This window comes from Pteropus medius, unplaced genomic scaffold (genome assembly GCF_902729225.1).
Source record: "Pteropus medius unplaced genomic scaffold, Ma_sr-lr_union100, whole genome shotgun sequence".
NCBI lineage: Eukaryota > Metazoa > Chordata > Mammalia > Chiroptera > Pteropodidae > Pteropus > Pteropus medius.
The window spans coordinates 5,036,102-5,052,087 of record NW_024340696.1 but is presented as its reverse complement, the minus strand read 5'-3'; the positions used below and the strand labels follow the sequence as shown (position 1 = coordinate 5,052,087).

The following is a 15,986-nucleotide window of genomic DNA, read 5'->3' as shown; positions in this document are numbered from 1 at the left end:
GTCTAAATAAATGTTCTCTTTCTTACCAACTATTGTATATATGATTTTATATTATTATTTCTAGAAGGTGCTTTACAAATTCAATAAGCGTCAGGCTCCACAAATCCCGGACCATTCCTTATTTTCAAGTCAGAGATAATTTTTCATTTAAATTTTCTTCGAGACTTTTATGGTCTCTATCTTTTTCTGCCACTTACTCATTCTTGAATAAAGCTGAATTACTTTAGTTCAGTGCCTACAACATGCAAAATGTTAGGCTGAGTTAAGAGGGTTTTCTAAGTAGACAATCTTTTATTGATATGACCTCAGTGGTGAGTATTTAATAAATTGGTATTTTAAAATTTTGCTGCAAAGACAATATGCCTTTTTATGCTTACACTAAAAACACAATCAAAAGAACAGCAATAAGTGCCTTTAAGCTATAAGCCAAAGAATATGGACATTAGCTTCCAGGTGTTCTCTTGAACTCTGGGTATCTGGTTAGGCAACTCAGATGAGATGTTACCTTTTGTGTGTTTCACTTTCCTCAGCCTCACAAACAGGTATAATACTTAGCATTACCCTGTCTCAAAGAAAGCATTCATGAAAAAACTAATATGAGATTCCAAAGAAAAAGTTTAGTTTATTCTACCATAGTAAAAACAAGACATAATTTCCTTTTGCACTTCTGGTTAGTGCAGATTTCTACTCAAATAAAACAAGCACCAAGTACAAAAATGGCATGATTAAGCAGGCTCAGATAACACAAAAACTTTAATATATCTCTTTGAACTTCTACCCAAGTTTCTAACTAATATTTATTTTAAAGTTCTCCATCTCACCATATCTTTTCCACAGGAGTTTAAACATCTTGTGGAAAAAATTTTTTTAAATGTGCAATGCTGCGGTTCTCAGCTGAGGAGAATTCTGTCCCTATGGGACATATGGCAATCCCTAGAGACACTTTTATTTGTCATAACTGGTAGAGGGTTCTACTGGCATTTAGTGTGTTGAGGGCAGAGATGCTGCTAAATATCCTATAATGAGCAGGATCGCCACTTGCAACAAAGAATTTTCTGGCCCAAAATATCAACAATGCCAAGACTGAGAAATACTGATCGAGTAGATGGCAAGCACACACACAATTTGAAATTTAATATGACAATTTAGAAGGAAGTTTCAATGATGACTGCACCTCTCACTCTGTAGGACACCAGCTCCCTCTGCCTTTGTTTCAGGTTTGTTTTCATATATATGTGTCCTAAAGAGTGAGAGTGGCAGTCATCCTTTGAAACGTCCTTCTATATATATGCATGCCATAGTCTGGGACTATGGGTTTACATATATTTTTCCTTTGAAAAAAATTATCTTCTTTAATTGTCTGGAACTTTACTTACTTCTAGTTCTCTCAAGAGCTTTGCACATTTATTTACTTTGTAAAAGTTTCTGATTATTAATATTGTCCTTTGGTCAAGTTCCTATCAGTACAGTTGTTTGACAAATACAAATTTTCAGTAAGTTGAACACTGACATGAAGCAGGCACTTGGGACATAAAGGGTCAGAACTGTGATTGAACACATATAACATCTAGGGAAGAAGTGACAAAACAGAGAAGAGCCCTGGGAGAGTGAGTGTAACAAATTAAATTAAAATGTTGGCCAAACAAAAGTAGGAACCAACATGGGAAAATATAGAAGAGAAAAATTCAAGAGACTGTATATTTAAAACAGAAAGTAGACAAAACAACAACAACAACAACAACAACAACAACAAAAACCGACAAAAAACAGTCAAGGGTTCTAAATGGCCTCAGGAAAAGGCCATCTTATTATTAATACATGTATTTCCAGGATCAGCACTTAGAACTGCCTGCAATAACCATTCTTGGTCTGATGTGTTTGGCATAAAGTGTCAGGACTACTCTTCCTTAAGAAATTTTATTTCTGTTAATGTGCACCATAAAAAATGCTACCTCACTTACTGAAAATAAATGAATAAATAAATATATTTCAGAAATGGTAGAGTTGTTGTAAAAGAGGGTACCTTACAGTATGGAATAGTTGAGGCATACAGCCACAGCTGTGCCCAGATTCTTCTGCTCACAGTTCAACGTCCGTAATCATCACACTGGTCACAAGGGAGATAACCTTCTTCAAATAACATTTTGGTCCATGCATGAACGCAGACACCCCCTCTTCTCCCAATTCGTCCTTCCGGAACACACACACACACACACACACACAGCAAAACAAACACCCTATTAATGACCAAGGATTTTTTTTTTTAAAAGTTAAAATGTTTAAAAAGCACAGTAACGAATAGCTAGAGATAATTCGAGTTTAAATTTATTTATATCTCACATAATTTTGTAGCATATAGTGTCACAGGTTTTGTTCCAATCATGTAACAAATATTAACTAATTGTACTTTACATCATCCTTATGAATAAGTACTACTATTCTTCTCATACAGATGGAGAAACTGAGATACAAGGAGCTATGAAAACTTGTCCAATGTCAACTAGTTGATAAAAGATGGACTTGGGATTCCAACCAGATGTCTGAGTCCAGCATCTACAATCTCATCATGACATCCTAATCTTTAGTTTGAGGTCTACCTAACTCCCATTTAAAAGCACTTCACATGACAGGGACCACTTCTATTCAATTTGTTGACAAGATACACAGACATTCATATTCCTGGAAATTCAGGCTAATGGGATTTTTTAAATCCTCTCTCCTGTATCCAAGCACCACTCCAAAGTTTTCATTACCTGTCTATAACCTACACATAGATATTATAACTTTCACAAAAAATTAACTCAAAATAGATAATAGAACTGAATATAAAATCCAAAATTATAAACCTCCTAGTAGATGACATAGGAGAATATCTATATGATCATTGGTTTGGTGAGAAATTTTTAGATACAACACCAAAAGTGCCATCCCTGAAGAAAAAGTTGATAAGTTTCACTTTATTAAAATTAAAACTCTTGCTCAGAGAAAGACACTGAAGAGAAGGAAAAGCTAAGCTTCAGATTGGGAGAAAGTATTTGCAAAACAAGTATCTTATAAAGAAATTGTATACAAAAAAATAGAATTAGCCCTTAAAAATACTACAATAAGAAACTAATAACACAATTAAAAATGATAAAAAATCAGAAAAGACACATCATCAAAGATGTTCAGTTGGTAAATAAACATAAGAAAGATGTTCAACATCTTTAGAGAGTTGTAAATTAACACAATTAAACACAACTATGCACCCATTAAAGTAGCTGATTTTTTGAGATATTTCTTTCTGTCTTTAAAAATTTTTTTTTTAATTTTCCATATAATTACTGATGGGAATGCAGAATGATACAGCCAGTTTAGAAGACAGTTTGGCTATTTATTTCAAAGTTAAATATAAAGTATAAAATCATATCCAGGTATCCATACTGATAAAGTCCAACAACCATACAATCCAACAACCACGCTCTTAGATATTTATCAAACTGACTGAAAACTTATGTCCATGCAAAAAGTAGTACATGAAAATTACAGTAGCTTTATTTAAATCACCCCAATTTGGAAGCATTCAATAAATGAGTGGCTAAATAAACTGCGGTACATCCATACAATAGAATGTTATTCAGCAGTAAAATGAGTTATCAAGCCACAAAAAGACATGGATAAACCTTAAATGTATTTTGGTAAATAAAAGCCAATCTAAAAAGGCTGCCTAGAGTAGTATTCTAAATTATATGGCATTTTCTAAACAGAAAAACTCTAGAGACGGTAAAAAAGATCTGAGGTTGCCATGTGCTGGGGTGAAAGAAGGTTAATGAGTGGAGCACAGTGATAGTTAAGACAGTGAAACTTACCTCTCATATTGCAAAGAGGGATACATGACGCTACACATTTGCTTAAACTCTTAAAACTTTGTGACATAAAGAGCAAACCTTAATATGTGCAAATTTAAAAAAAATAAGTCATTTTAGATCATCAGGGTATTTCCAGATAGAAGCTAGAATGTGACAAAGACATCTACATGTACTGCAATTATATGAGAAATCTAACTGGAGGGAGTGGGGGAAAATAATGCTATTCTAAGTAAGTTTGAAAAATAAATGAAATCTGTAAAACTAAAGGCAAGAGACTGTATATCAGTATAACATTGTCATTGGTAAAGTCATCTCTGATGAGAGTATGGGTTTACAATTCTGACAACACCATACATATATACCAGAATTGAAAAGTTGGGAGATGATGGGAGTCAGGTTTCTCATTGTGACAGTTGGATGTTATAAACACAGACCTTGGTTTCTAATACCATTCCTTAATAAAAGGAACTAGATTTTAGAGAAATGGCTTACTCTAGGACTGGGGAAGGAAATCTACAAGATTAGCCAGGAAGAGCTTATATTGTCCAAAAATAAGGAATATTTCGTAAGGAAAAAAAAAAAAACAATGAAAGCGGTACACCAAAGTGACACAGGAGGCAACTGAAACAGCTCTAAATAGCCAAAGCATTTATTTCCCTCAATGTTGAACAACAAAATAAAGTAGTATTACATTAAAGTCCAAAGTATAAAATCATATCCAGGTATCCATACTGATTAAACATAAATTAATATTGAAACATATGGGAAAGAGAGACATTTCCCATGTAGAAGAATCCAAGTAATTTGTCTAGATATTACTCCCTCAAGTAGGTGAAACATAACTCCCTCTTTCTTCAGTGTAGACTGTATATTATGAGTTCCTTCTAAAGAGTATGAGAAGGAAGAAAAAAAAACTTTATAATGGAGAAACATGACAAACGCTACTTCAACCAAGTGGCAAAGGTTAATTTCAACAGTATTAATTGTCATGTTAACAGTATAAACTTTTATATGATGCAATGAAAATGGCATTTTACCTCTGCAGACTTTCTCCCCAAAACACATAATCCCACTCTAAACACGAGATAAGTATAAGACAAATCAAAATTGAGAGACTTTTGACAAACTAGAACTCAAAAACTATAAAGATCTTGAAAAACAAGGAAAGTCTATAAAACTGTTGTAACCAAGAGAGCCTGAGTCCAACAAATATATGAAAAGATGCTCAATATCACTAGCTATTTGGGAAATGCAAATCAAAACCACAATGAGATATCATTTCACACTTGTTAGAATAGCTACAATCAACAGGACAAGTAATAACAAACATTGGAGAGGATGCAGAGAAAAAGGAAGCCTTATACACTGCTGGTGGGACTGCAAATTGGTACAGCCACTATGGAAAACAGTATGGAGGTTCCTCAAAAAACTAAGAATTAATCTAACATATGATTCAGCAATTCCTCTACTGAGTATTTACCGCAAAGACTAGAAAAACCCATATCTGAAAAGATATTTGCACACCGATGTTCATAGCAGCATTATTCACAGTGGCCAGGACATGGAAGCAAGCAAAGTATCCTAAGATAAATGATTGGCTAAAGAAGCTGTGGTACATATATACAATGGAATATTACTCAGCCATAAGAAGAGATGAAATACTGCCATTTGTGACAACATGGATGGACCTCGAGATAATCATGCTATGCGAAATAAGCCAAGCAGAAAAAGTTGACAATTACATGATATGACTTATATGTGGGATATAAACCTAAAAGCAACAAATGAGCTGTACAAACAAACAGAGACTCATGGACATGGACTATAGACTAGTGGTTACTAGTGGGGTGGGGGAAGAAGGGGCAAGTAGACGCGGTAAAGGGTTTCAAATATAGGGTTTAGGGGGAGGGTGAAGTGGGTAAAATGGATCAAATATATGGTAGCTGAAGGACACTGGACTTTGGGTGGTAAACACAATAGAATATACAGATGTCAAATGATAATGTACACCTGAAAATTATATAATTGTAGTAATCAATGTTATCCCAATAAACTTAATTAAAAATTAAAAAAAATAAAAGAAGAAGAGGAGCCTAAGAAAACATGACAAATAAAAGTAATATGGTATACTAGATCAAGTTCTAAAACTATAAAGGGCTATGGGTAAAAACTAAGGAAATCTGAATAAAGTATGGAATTTAGTTAATAAAAATATATCAGTATTAATTTATTAATCATACAAATTACCATACTAATGTAAGATGTTAGTAATAGGGAAAAACGAGTGCAGTGTATATCGAAACTCTGAATTTTTCTGTAAACCTAAATTTGTTCTAAAAAGTTTATTTTAAAATATGTTGAGAAAAAGAAAGAAAGATTGAGTAGAGGATGAAATATGAAGAGAAGTCAAACTATTTTATCATTATGGCTCTGAATCTAGTTAAACATGTTCAAATACTGTTAGCTAATAGTGATGCCATCCCTGCTGTGATTATTCCTAAATTATGATTATTTTACCGAGATAATTAGCCTTCATTTGGAGACCAAAGAAAATACCTGTTCTTTTGGGACTATCAATCAATAGCACAGCTGGGATCCTGTCACTAACCTGCTTAAAACTCCCTTGGTGGCTTGTTTTCACTGAAAGAATAAAGGCTAAACTGCTTATTTAGACATTCAAATCCCATTACGAATTGCCCAATTTAACCTTCTAATCTTCAATATCCATCTCACATAACCTTCAGCCCAGCTATGACAACTATCTGTTGAACAGCTGCCAAGGACTACATGTTTTGCTAGGCAAATCAGATATGGTCTCTGCCCTGAAGAACCCAGAGTCTGATGAAGGCAGTTAGCCTAAGAGACTCATAAAAACAAACAAACAAAAAACTATTCTGCCGATTATACGAAAACATTCTAGAAATTCAAAGAAAAGACTGAACATTTCTGATGGTTTGGGGCATGGTTTTAAAGACTGAAATTGATTTCTCAGCTACAGGTTGCTTTTTCATGCCTTCCTGTACTTGGACTAACTTCCTCCCTCATACTTCAACTTTATGGAAAAGTTCCACTCATAAGGAGTTTGTTTAAATGTTTCCTCCATTTTGTACTTTCTCTGAAGTTTTCTTCCTACCTTTCTCTATTAGAATTTATCACTCATACCACTGTTCCACAACACATTTCTCATAAATTTACTATAGCACTAACCATGTTGCATTTTAATAGGTTTAAGTGGCTGTCTTCCTACTAAACTGTATACAATATGTCTCATTGAGCAAGATTCGCAAGTAAGATTCTAAAAAGTATATATTTTTTTAAATAATAATGAATGACATTCTGGAAATAAATATAACAGATTATTTGAAGTCAGTTAGACATTCTGGATAAGACATTTCTAAGAAATTTTGGTTGCAGACTGTTCTACACTAGACATAGCCAGTTGCATGAGTGACTTAAGGTTAATACTATGGAAGTTAATATCCTGAACCCGATCAACAAGAGATTAGGTTGCTTCACTGTATTCCAACATCAATTGGATCCCAACGCTAAAAGACCTATGCATAAATGAATAAAAATGTATTAATAGACTACAAGTATAAAAGAGAATGCTCAGTCTAAAATCATTAGTACAACTCCAATAGGATCTTATTAATGTCAACCTTTCATTTGATAAACTGTATGTTAATACTTGGCAGGCTCTGAGGGATGGTAACAAAATATAATTTCACATATCTATTCGACTGGTGAGAAATTGAGACCCAGAGATACTCAATGTCTTACCTAGTTTGAATATATAAACCATTACTTCAAGTTACTTACAGTTTTGTTGAATGAAACATATTATGGCTCCATAATCATGTAATTCATTAACTTGAGATTCATGATTTCTATATTCTTGACCATATGGAAAACCACTAAATTATTCTTTTGTAATTTATTAATTTACAAAGTTGAATGAGTCACCTAGCTTTTAATCAAAGTGAGCATCAACTCATGATATTCTTTTGTCTTCTCACCTTTCCTCCATTCATAGCTCCAATAAATAATTTTTGAAAAGTCACATATGCAAATTTTCCCAGAAAATTTGGCCTTGGAATAAGGTTGAATAAAAGTTCAACTGAAGATACTGGGTTACGAGAAAAAATAAATCCAATAGATATAATAAATCCTTGGTTCTTAGCCTGGGCATAATAGTTTTAGTAATCTCAAAAGAGAACTATGAAATTCAGTTGACCTATCACTTGAACATAATCTACAATGAAAATAAGAAAGAAAATTTTTTAACTTTTCAATGAGTTCTCTAGTCAATGTAATATTTTTAAAACATAGATAAAATGTTAGTAAAAATTGAAAAGATGGCAAGCATAGGCTATGGGAACATAATGTTATATACGTGACTTTTGGTGACCTTATGATTCAAGAATAATTTATCTGCTTTGGTAAATATTTCTGTAGTTTTGATTTAAGAAATCTCTGAAGATCTGAGACATACGGTTTATGAATGCCAAGCAGCAACTCTCAAAAATTAAGAAATAAATTCAGGCAAAGGTAGATAATCAATAAAGATTTAAGATCTTTGTGGAGTGAAGTCAAGAAATGTTCACAGATGAATATGTTTTGAGTCATGCCTTAATTCAGCAAATCTGTTCATGTTTCTGCTGTATACAAGAATTGAAATAGCCCCTAGTGATTTAAAATACAACAAAACACCGTGATGAAGAGGCCGATTTTGGTCTTTAGGAATCATAATACTGAGCACTGTGCTTTCCCCATTTTTGCGACTCCCAAAATATATGGCATATTTAATCATTTGTTTACTAGCCATTTTCCATAGCTTCCCTAGTTCTTCCTTTGGCTAAAACACATCACATCTTTAATAATCAATAACCTGTCAGTTTAATAGTTCACACAGAGCACAAATCATGTTTGTCTTGTTCAGCACCAAATCCCCAAAGCTTAACAATGTGGCACAGAATAGGTGCTAAATCAATATTATAACATGGACTACAGTAATTTATAATATGAGAAATACAGATAAGTAAACACACCATTGGGTTATATGATAAAGATTATAACAGATTGACCAACTACAAAGTTGTATCAAAAGAAGCTTCACGGAGGAAGAAATACTTGAGAGAAATTTTGAAGAAAAGGAGTTTTCTAAGGAAAGAGGCAGAGGGGAAACACAGTCCCTATATTACCAAACTATAAATAGCTACATAAATCCTGATATAAACTGGTTTAAGAAAACATAATTTACTTAATTTAACTGAGCTCTGGGTTCAGCCTAGCTTCAATTAGAGCCTAATTTGTACTCAAGAGATAGCAGTATCTATATCTCTTGGCTCTGCTTTCTCTCTCTCTTTTTTTTTTTTCCCCTCATCATTAGGCTCCAGAGAGAGTTCCCAACAACACCAGGCTCTCTCCTCATGATTGCTTCAAGTCTCAGTTCCTACCTCATATCCTTTCCCCATGCCCAGAAGGTAAGTCCAGTATTCCTACCTAAAGTCCTAGAGTCCACTCTGATTGCACAAGCTTAATATAGTAAGATACTCTATGGTCATAAATCAGACAAACTCTCAGAGAATATGGTTTTATCTACTAACATCATGATTAGAATGTGGCAAAGCAAGGTTTTTTAAAAGAAACTTGGATAACAACTGTAATTGTTATACATTACAACTGCCATGATAGGCTTTATGTATTTAGTCCTAAAACCATCTACTAGAAAGTATCAGAGTCCTCATATAAGAAAGATAAAATCCATTGACATTTGCTCCCAAGGTAACCTGAAAATATAGAAACATAAGAAGTCATTAATATCAGCAACTCTAGAGCCACAGCTTCTCAGGGTATAGAAGAATCTCTGGCTCAGTTCCTAACCAGATGGTTAAATATGACATCTTTTAGTAGTTATGCAAGCATAAATTTTTGTCCAGGTCCCATCCCTGCATAAAATAAAAAACAGAAACATGAAGGGCCCTCATGGATTCCACCCTGAAATAGAACTGAATCAGACAGGCTAGGCCAGTTTGAGGCCCCTTGAGGAGTTTCTGTAAACAGCCTAAGATTAGACACTTCCTTTTCCTCCTACGAATTAAATAAAAATCTCTCTTTAGTGGGAGGAAGAAAAAAATCTCAATGTTGCTTTGGGGACACATTAAACTTCTATATGAGTCTTAGTTTTCATCTATTTCAGCTGCAAAAGAATATAAAGTCAGGAATCTTGAGAGCGGAGGTGAAGGCCAGAGTTTGTTAGACTTCTGTGAGTTAAGAATAATTGGATGCGGGCCCAGATTAATGTTAGCAGGCCCTGACTAGAAAAAAAAGAGGAATGCTAAAATGGGTCTCCCACAAATTGCAAGGTGTCTATCAACTCTACTGGCCAGTGCTATTAATTTAGCAGTTGAAGCCTACTTTTCTATCCATACTTAACTTATACTACCCTGCAACATGGAACTTCCACTCTACCTAAGCAGGTCTTTCCTTGTCACTATTCTATCCAACACTGGAAAATTATCACCACCTTTATCACTGAGAACTCTTCTTATAAGTGATACAAGAGTTAAATCAAAAGAACAATAACCAGTGAGGAATCTATTGACCCAATAATTGAATACTTAGAAGAAAGGCTGACTTCAGCCACAGCTTAAATTAGGAGCAGAAAAGGGGTGAATACACAAAGAGAAATAGAGTGTTCATACTAAAAGCAAGAGGTATGTATGCAGGGGTGGAAAAAAATGAACTAGCAAACATACGCATACACAGGAACACGAATGAACACTTTATGATGCCATATTCTCTGATCAATCTACATCATCTCATTCCCCAGTGAAGCCTTTTCTTTTAAAAAGTCTGTCCCTCTTTAAAACGTCTTTCCTTTTCAATCTCTTTGGGACATACTGGTTTTCTGAAAGTCCAGAACACATAATCTTTATCACTGATTTTTCCTTTGGCATACATTAAAATGAATGGTCACCTCATTTTTCCCTTGAGTGATTAGTCTCAACTTATAAGCATCTGTATATGTGCTGTCAGAGTTAAATTCTAAAGTCTACTGCATGAAAGATAGAAAACCGTTTCCCTAAGAAATGATATAATACAGAGTGTTAGTGTTCCAGGATAGCTTGGGAAAATTTGATTAATTTATCAAATTTTATGTGACTGAGGTATAATATTAAATTTCTAATTTGAATTTCCAGAACCGTCCTAAATCCCTTACTGTTCTAGCATCTACTACTTATTTTAGGAGAGGGAAGAACACTGCTTCTGCCTTTTGCCTCTGGTCCTGGGAGGTGGAGAGGGGTGTTCATTCCCAATCATTTGTGATGGCTTCTTTATTCTGATGAGGGTCTTCAGCAATACAGAGGCTGGAGTCATGCAGGAGGCACAGATGTTCCAACAGGTAGACTTGAGTGAGATGGCATGAGAGCAGAGGATGCAAAACAGAATACAATTTGTACAGGATAAGGTGCCTATGTGTATGAGGATTAAAACAGCCAAGTCAGGACCTGAAATGGTGCATATTATAAAGAAATAGTAGGGAAGACTAACACAAAGAGATATTATGACATAGAAGCATAGAAGGTAAGCCCTGGAAAGAGACTCATCTCTAGTTTAACTTTCAAGACAATAAAGACTAACATTAAACTGACATGGACACATTCACAGTCATTATACTGCAAAATCCTCCATGCAGGCTTTCCTTTTGTTCTTGTTTGCCCTCTTCATTGTAACCATCAAGAAGAGCTACTACTGAAGATCCTAATACTGACCATGTTCAGGGTAAGATGAGAGCACAGGCCTAAGACTGGAAGGTTGACCCTAACTATTGTTGGACACTCATGAATGAGAATGAGGCAAGGGATGCCAGTGACGTCAGGGAAGTCAGGGACATTATGGCTCTTACCAGCCCAGAAAGTATGCGCGTGCACACACACACACACACACACACACACACACAAATACGTGTATATCAGGTCTATCGGAGTACATTGTATCTCAGTAAGTATTAATGTAATGAATGAATATCTTCTCCAATACTAAGAGTGGACACCATGTTTTAGTCTCCTTTTAATTAATTCCTATTCTTGTACAATATCCTACATTTTAGTAGGTCTCATATTATGTCTCTTATTGATCCATAAATAATTAACAATTTATACACTAGTTTCCACTAATTCTCTTTATTCTATTTTTTCCATGATTAAATGGTCACTTTCAATTGAAGTTTAAAAATGTCTGTATATGTATTTTATAGAACTAATAAAACTGTACTTTTTAAAATTTCATTTTTTAAAGAGTCCCTATAATAAGGATGTGAAGTAATTTGTTGATAATAATTTTACTTAGCTTTTAAGGAAAAACAAGATGAAAAAAATGACCAAGCTCTCTGTGGTTATTCATGTATTCATAAGTAATTATGAAATATGTACCATTTGTAGGTAGAGATCAGATTTCAGAAACCCACTCTTTTGGCTCAGCTACAGAATTAATCACTTCTTTAAATACTTTTGCCTTGAGACTTGTCTAAATTGTGGCCTTGGAAATAGAGCCATAGTTCTGAAATTTAACTGATGGGAGACAAACAATCAGAGGAAAGAAAGAAATATGAAACACTGAATTGTGCTTATCCACTGTGGAGTCTGATAAGAATTCTGAAATAAACATATACAGGACAGATAGAGAAGACAAATTCTTCAATGTTAAAGGAAAATAAACCAACAAATGATGAGACCAAGATTCTTATTCTACCAAAGATGTTTAGACAAATACTCCAAGATCTTTGTCTTTTTTGAATTAATAATACATCACTTTCAAGGGAGTTTGGTCTAAGAGTCAAGAATTAATTAAGAAACACAGTAATATGTCTATTTGTAGAACACTTTTTGGTGTTCAGATTCATTATCTCCTGTCTTCACAGCAACTCATATGAATAGCCCAGCAATATTTGGGTTGAGAAGCCATAAGGAAGTAATATAAGTAGGCAGAATACTGGAAATAGTGAATGGGTAGATATCGCTATTAATTATGTATTCTAAGCCCCTTCCATGCATAAGACATTTTTTTCACACATTTTCTCAATCCCATAGTCAACTCTGCAAAATAGATATCCCATTAAGAACAGGCAGAGAAATATTAAGTAACTTTCACAAACTAGAGTTGTCCTATAAGAAAGCCCTTCTTATGTCTCTTATCATGACCACTGGGAATAAGAAGGCACGTGAGGGCCTTCCAATGCAAGATATAGAAAATTATAGACTGACCTCTATATCTAATTATTCATGTGATATTAGATAAACTACAGTTATTTCTTGGCCTCACTCTCATATTCTTAATAAGAGAAGATTATGAACATAGCCTTTCTCACTTACAAGTTATAATGCGTGACAGTCACTAATATCTCTGTCTCCTAGTTTAACACACTATTCGACATTCAAAGAGGGCATCTCACTTCTAAAGTTTTGATTATCTTTCGAAGATGAACACAGGAAAGACTTTCCTCTGCCTATTTTTATCTGGAGTGGGAACAAAATAGAGAAGTTTAATTTCTAGCATGTGCGCACGCATGCACACACACACATACATACACACTCACACATCCCTCAAGTTTCCCTTACCTGACCCTCACTAAAGTAAAGTAAAATTCCCAACTGCTTCTGAAAACTCATGATCTTCTGAGAAGAGAACACTGTTTCATGATGCCAATGCTTGAAATTAACACAGCCTCTCTGGATCCAAGTCAAGTCACTGACCTTGTCAAAAGCATTGAGAATCTACTATCATCATGAGACATCAACACCCAAGGAGCCAACAGAAAGCAGGGTTTTCATGAAGCCAATACCTTTCAGTTTTCTTTCCAGTGCCTCACCAACTTTCCTCTAGATTCATCTCTTTTGTTAGAGAAAAGTGAATGTCCACAGACATCTATCTCTAAGCTAACAGGAATTTTCCTTGAAGTCTAGTATTTTATTATAAACAAATTAATATAGGAATTTATTGTACTTTCCTACCAAATCCTTCTTTAATATTAGAAATTAATAAGATTATTTATCAAGTAAAATAAATGCTCCTGAAGTTTGTGACGTTTATGTGATGTTTATTCTCTGCACAGTTGTGCATTTCTGAGAATGACTCAACCTGAATTTGAGAATCTTACTTTGCACTACATAGATTCTGCAATTTGGATTAATGTGGGTTAAATATATGGATTAATCCCTGGAACATGGTCAATCACCACATTCTTGAACACCATTATAGTATGTGATCTACATTATATAATATATTTAGAATAACAGCATTTCCTAGATATCTACTAGTTACAGGCATTATGCTAAATGCTTTTTGGGCATATTATTTCATTTAATATTCTTAACTGCTCTGTGAGGTAGAGATTATTACATATATATATATATATATGTGTGTGTGTGTGTGTGTATATATATGTATATATATATACGTATATATATATATAAATACGTGTATATATATATATATATACATATATATATATATATATACACACATATAAATAGAAATACATAGAGATTCACCGAATTTTCTGAAGTCACAGAGCTAAAAAGTATTAGAGCAACCTTTGAACTCTAGCTTGACTCTAGGGTTTAAGCAACTACCACTCTATTGCTATCTATACAGAATAACAATTTTTGTTTTCATTGCAATACTGGATCATCTTATAGGCTCCATTTCTAGGTAGACAACTCCCACTTCTATACCAACCAGTCCGTGTTCAGTTAAAATGTATAGCTCAGAAAATTACAAAAATAAATTTCATAGACTTTTGGATCAACATTGGAAAAGTAGAAAATGGGAATATTAAATCTAAGATTATCATTGTAGTTTTTATTTTCTACTCAAAAACTGGAGCAATAACCTTCTGCATAGAATTTTCACATAACAAACAAGCATATTTAGATTTTGAGAATTCAAATTGCAGATCAGGAAAAAGCAAAGGACAAGCAAAATGAAAGCTGACATATAAGAATATGTAAGAAGCAAATATGGGAAATTAAGGTAGTTCACTGGTCATTCAAAAATAGCAAAATTGCACTATCAATAACAGAATCCACCATGGCTAACTCAGGGGACAAACGATGGTTTCTCCAGTATTCTCAAGGAGATGAAAAGTATCCTTAATTCATGTAGCACAATGAGCTTTGAAAAGGCCTAAGAATGATGGATGAGACCGTGGCCACAGGAAGTTGGGGGATCAGAAGCCTATTATGAGTTTCCCCAGTGTGCAAATTTATATTAAGCAGTAAGCATTCAGAATTTGTGGTGACTTGCAGGACTTCCTAAACCCTTCCAATAGAGACATTTTTTTAAATCAAATACCTATGAAAAAATTAAATCAAAGAATCTTTGAAAGAGATTCAGAGAATATACTGTCCAAGTCCCTTGTTTTTCAAATGAAACAAACAAACAGGTTCAGAGTGGCTTCCTCTTATTGGATCTGCCCATTGCCTACTCAGCCAATGCATCTTGTGTGGATTTCATCCCACTCCAGAGTTCAGCAGTGACTCAAGGAAAACCAATTAGGGAATAGGGTGGGAGGGATATCACTGTGTCTTTTTCCTGTTTACTCAGTGATTTGCAGTGTAGTTCTGAGGTGCAAACTTTGTAATCACAGCAGAAATATCATGGCTTTGGAGTTGGCATGTCTAGTTATCAGCATATATAGATTCCCCCCCCCAAAAAAAAAAACTTAGCTTAGGGCCTGTTTATCAAGCTGATGCAATGATTCTGTGAGCTATAAAATATCTTCCTAGCAAATTTCTTTAGATTTAGACAGGCTCTGATTCATAAAAATAATTTCTCCATTGTAATACTATCTTTCTCTTGCTTTCATAGTTTTAAAATTGTTATAGTTTTTATACATGCACCTTTCTCTTCTCTCCTATATTTGCTTTTTGATGCTGAATTTTTGTTGTCTGAAGCTATCATTATTTATCTTTTCTTTCCTTTTCGCTAACTCCAGCCTTTAAAAACTATAGAACACCTTAGTTTTTCTCAGTGCCTCTATATTCCCTGAATTACTATCTTTCTTAAATGGAGTTAAATGATCTATTTTTCTGAAAAATAAGAAATGAGGCTCACAAAAGTGATAGCCATGCTTTT

The 15,986-nt window shown here is 34.1% G+C and overlaps 1 protein-coding gene across 1 annotated transcript in view; it reads right to left on the bottom strand.

The window, feature by feature from the left end:
- The window catches only part of ANO3 (anoctamin 3), a 331,395-nt gene that overhangs the window by 300,606 nt on the left and 14,803 nt on the right, over nt 1-15,986 (bottom strand). The window lies entirely within an intron of this gene.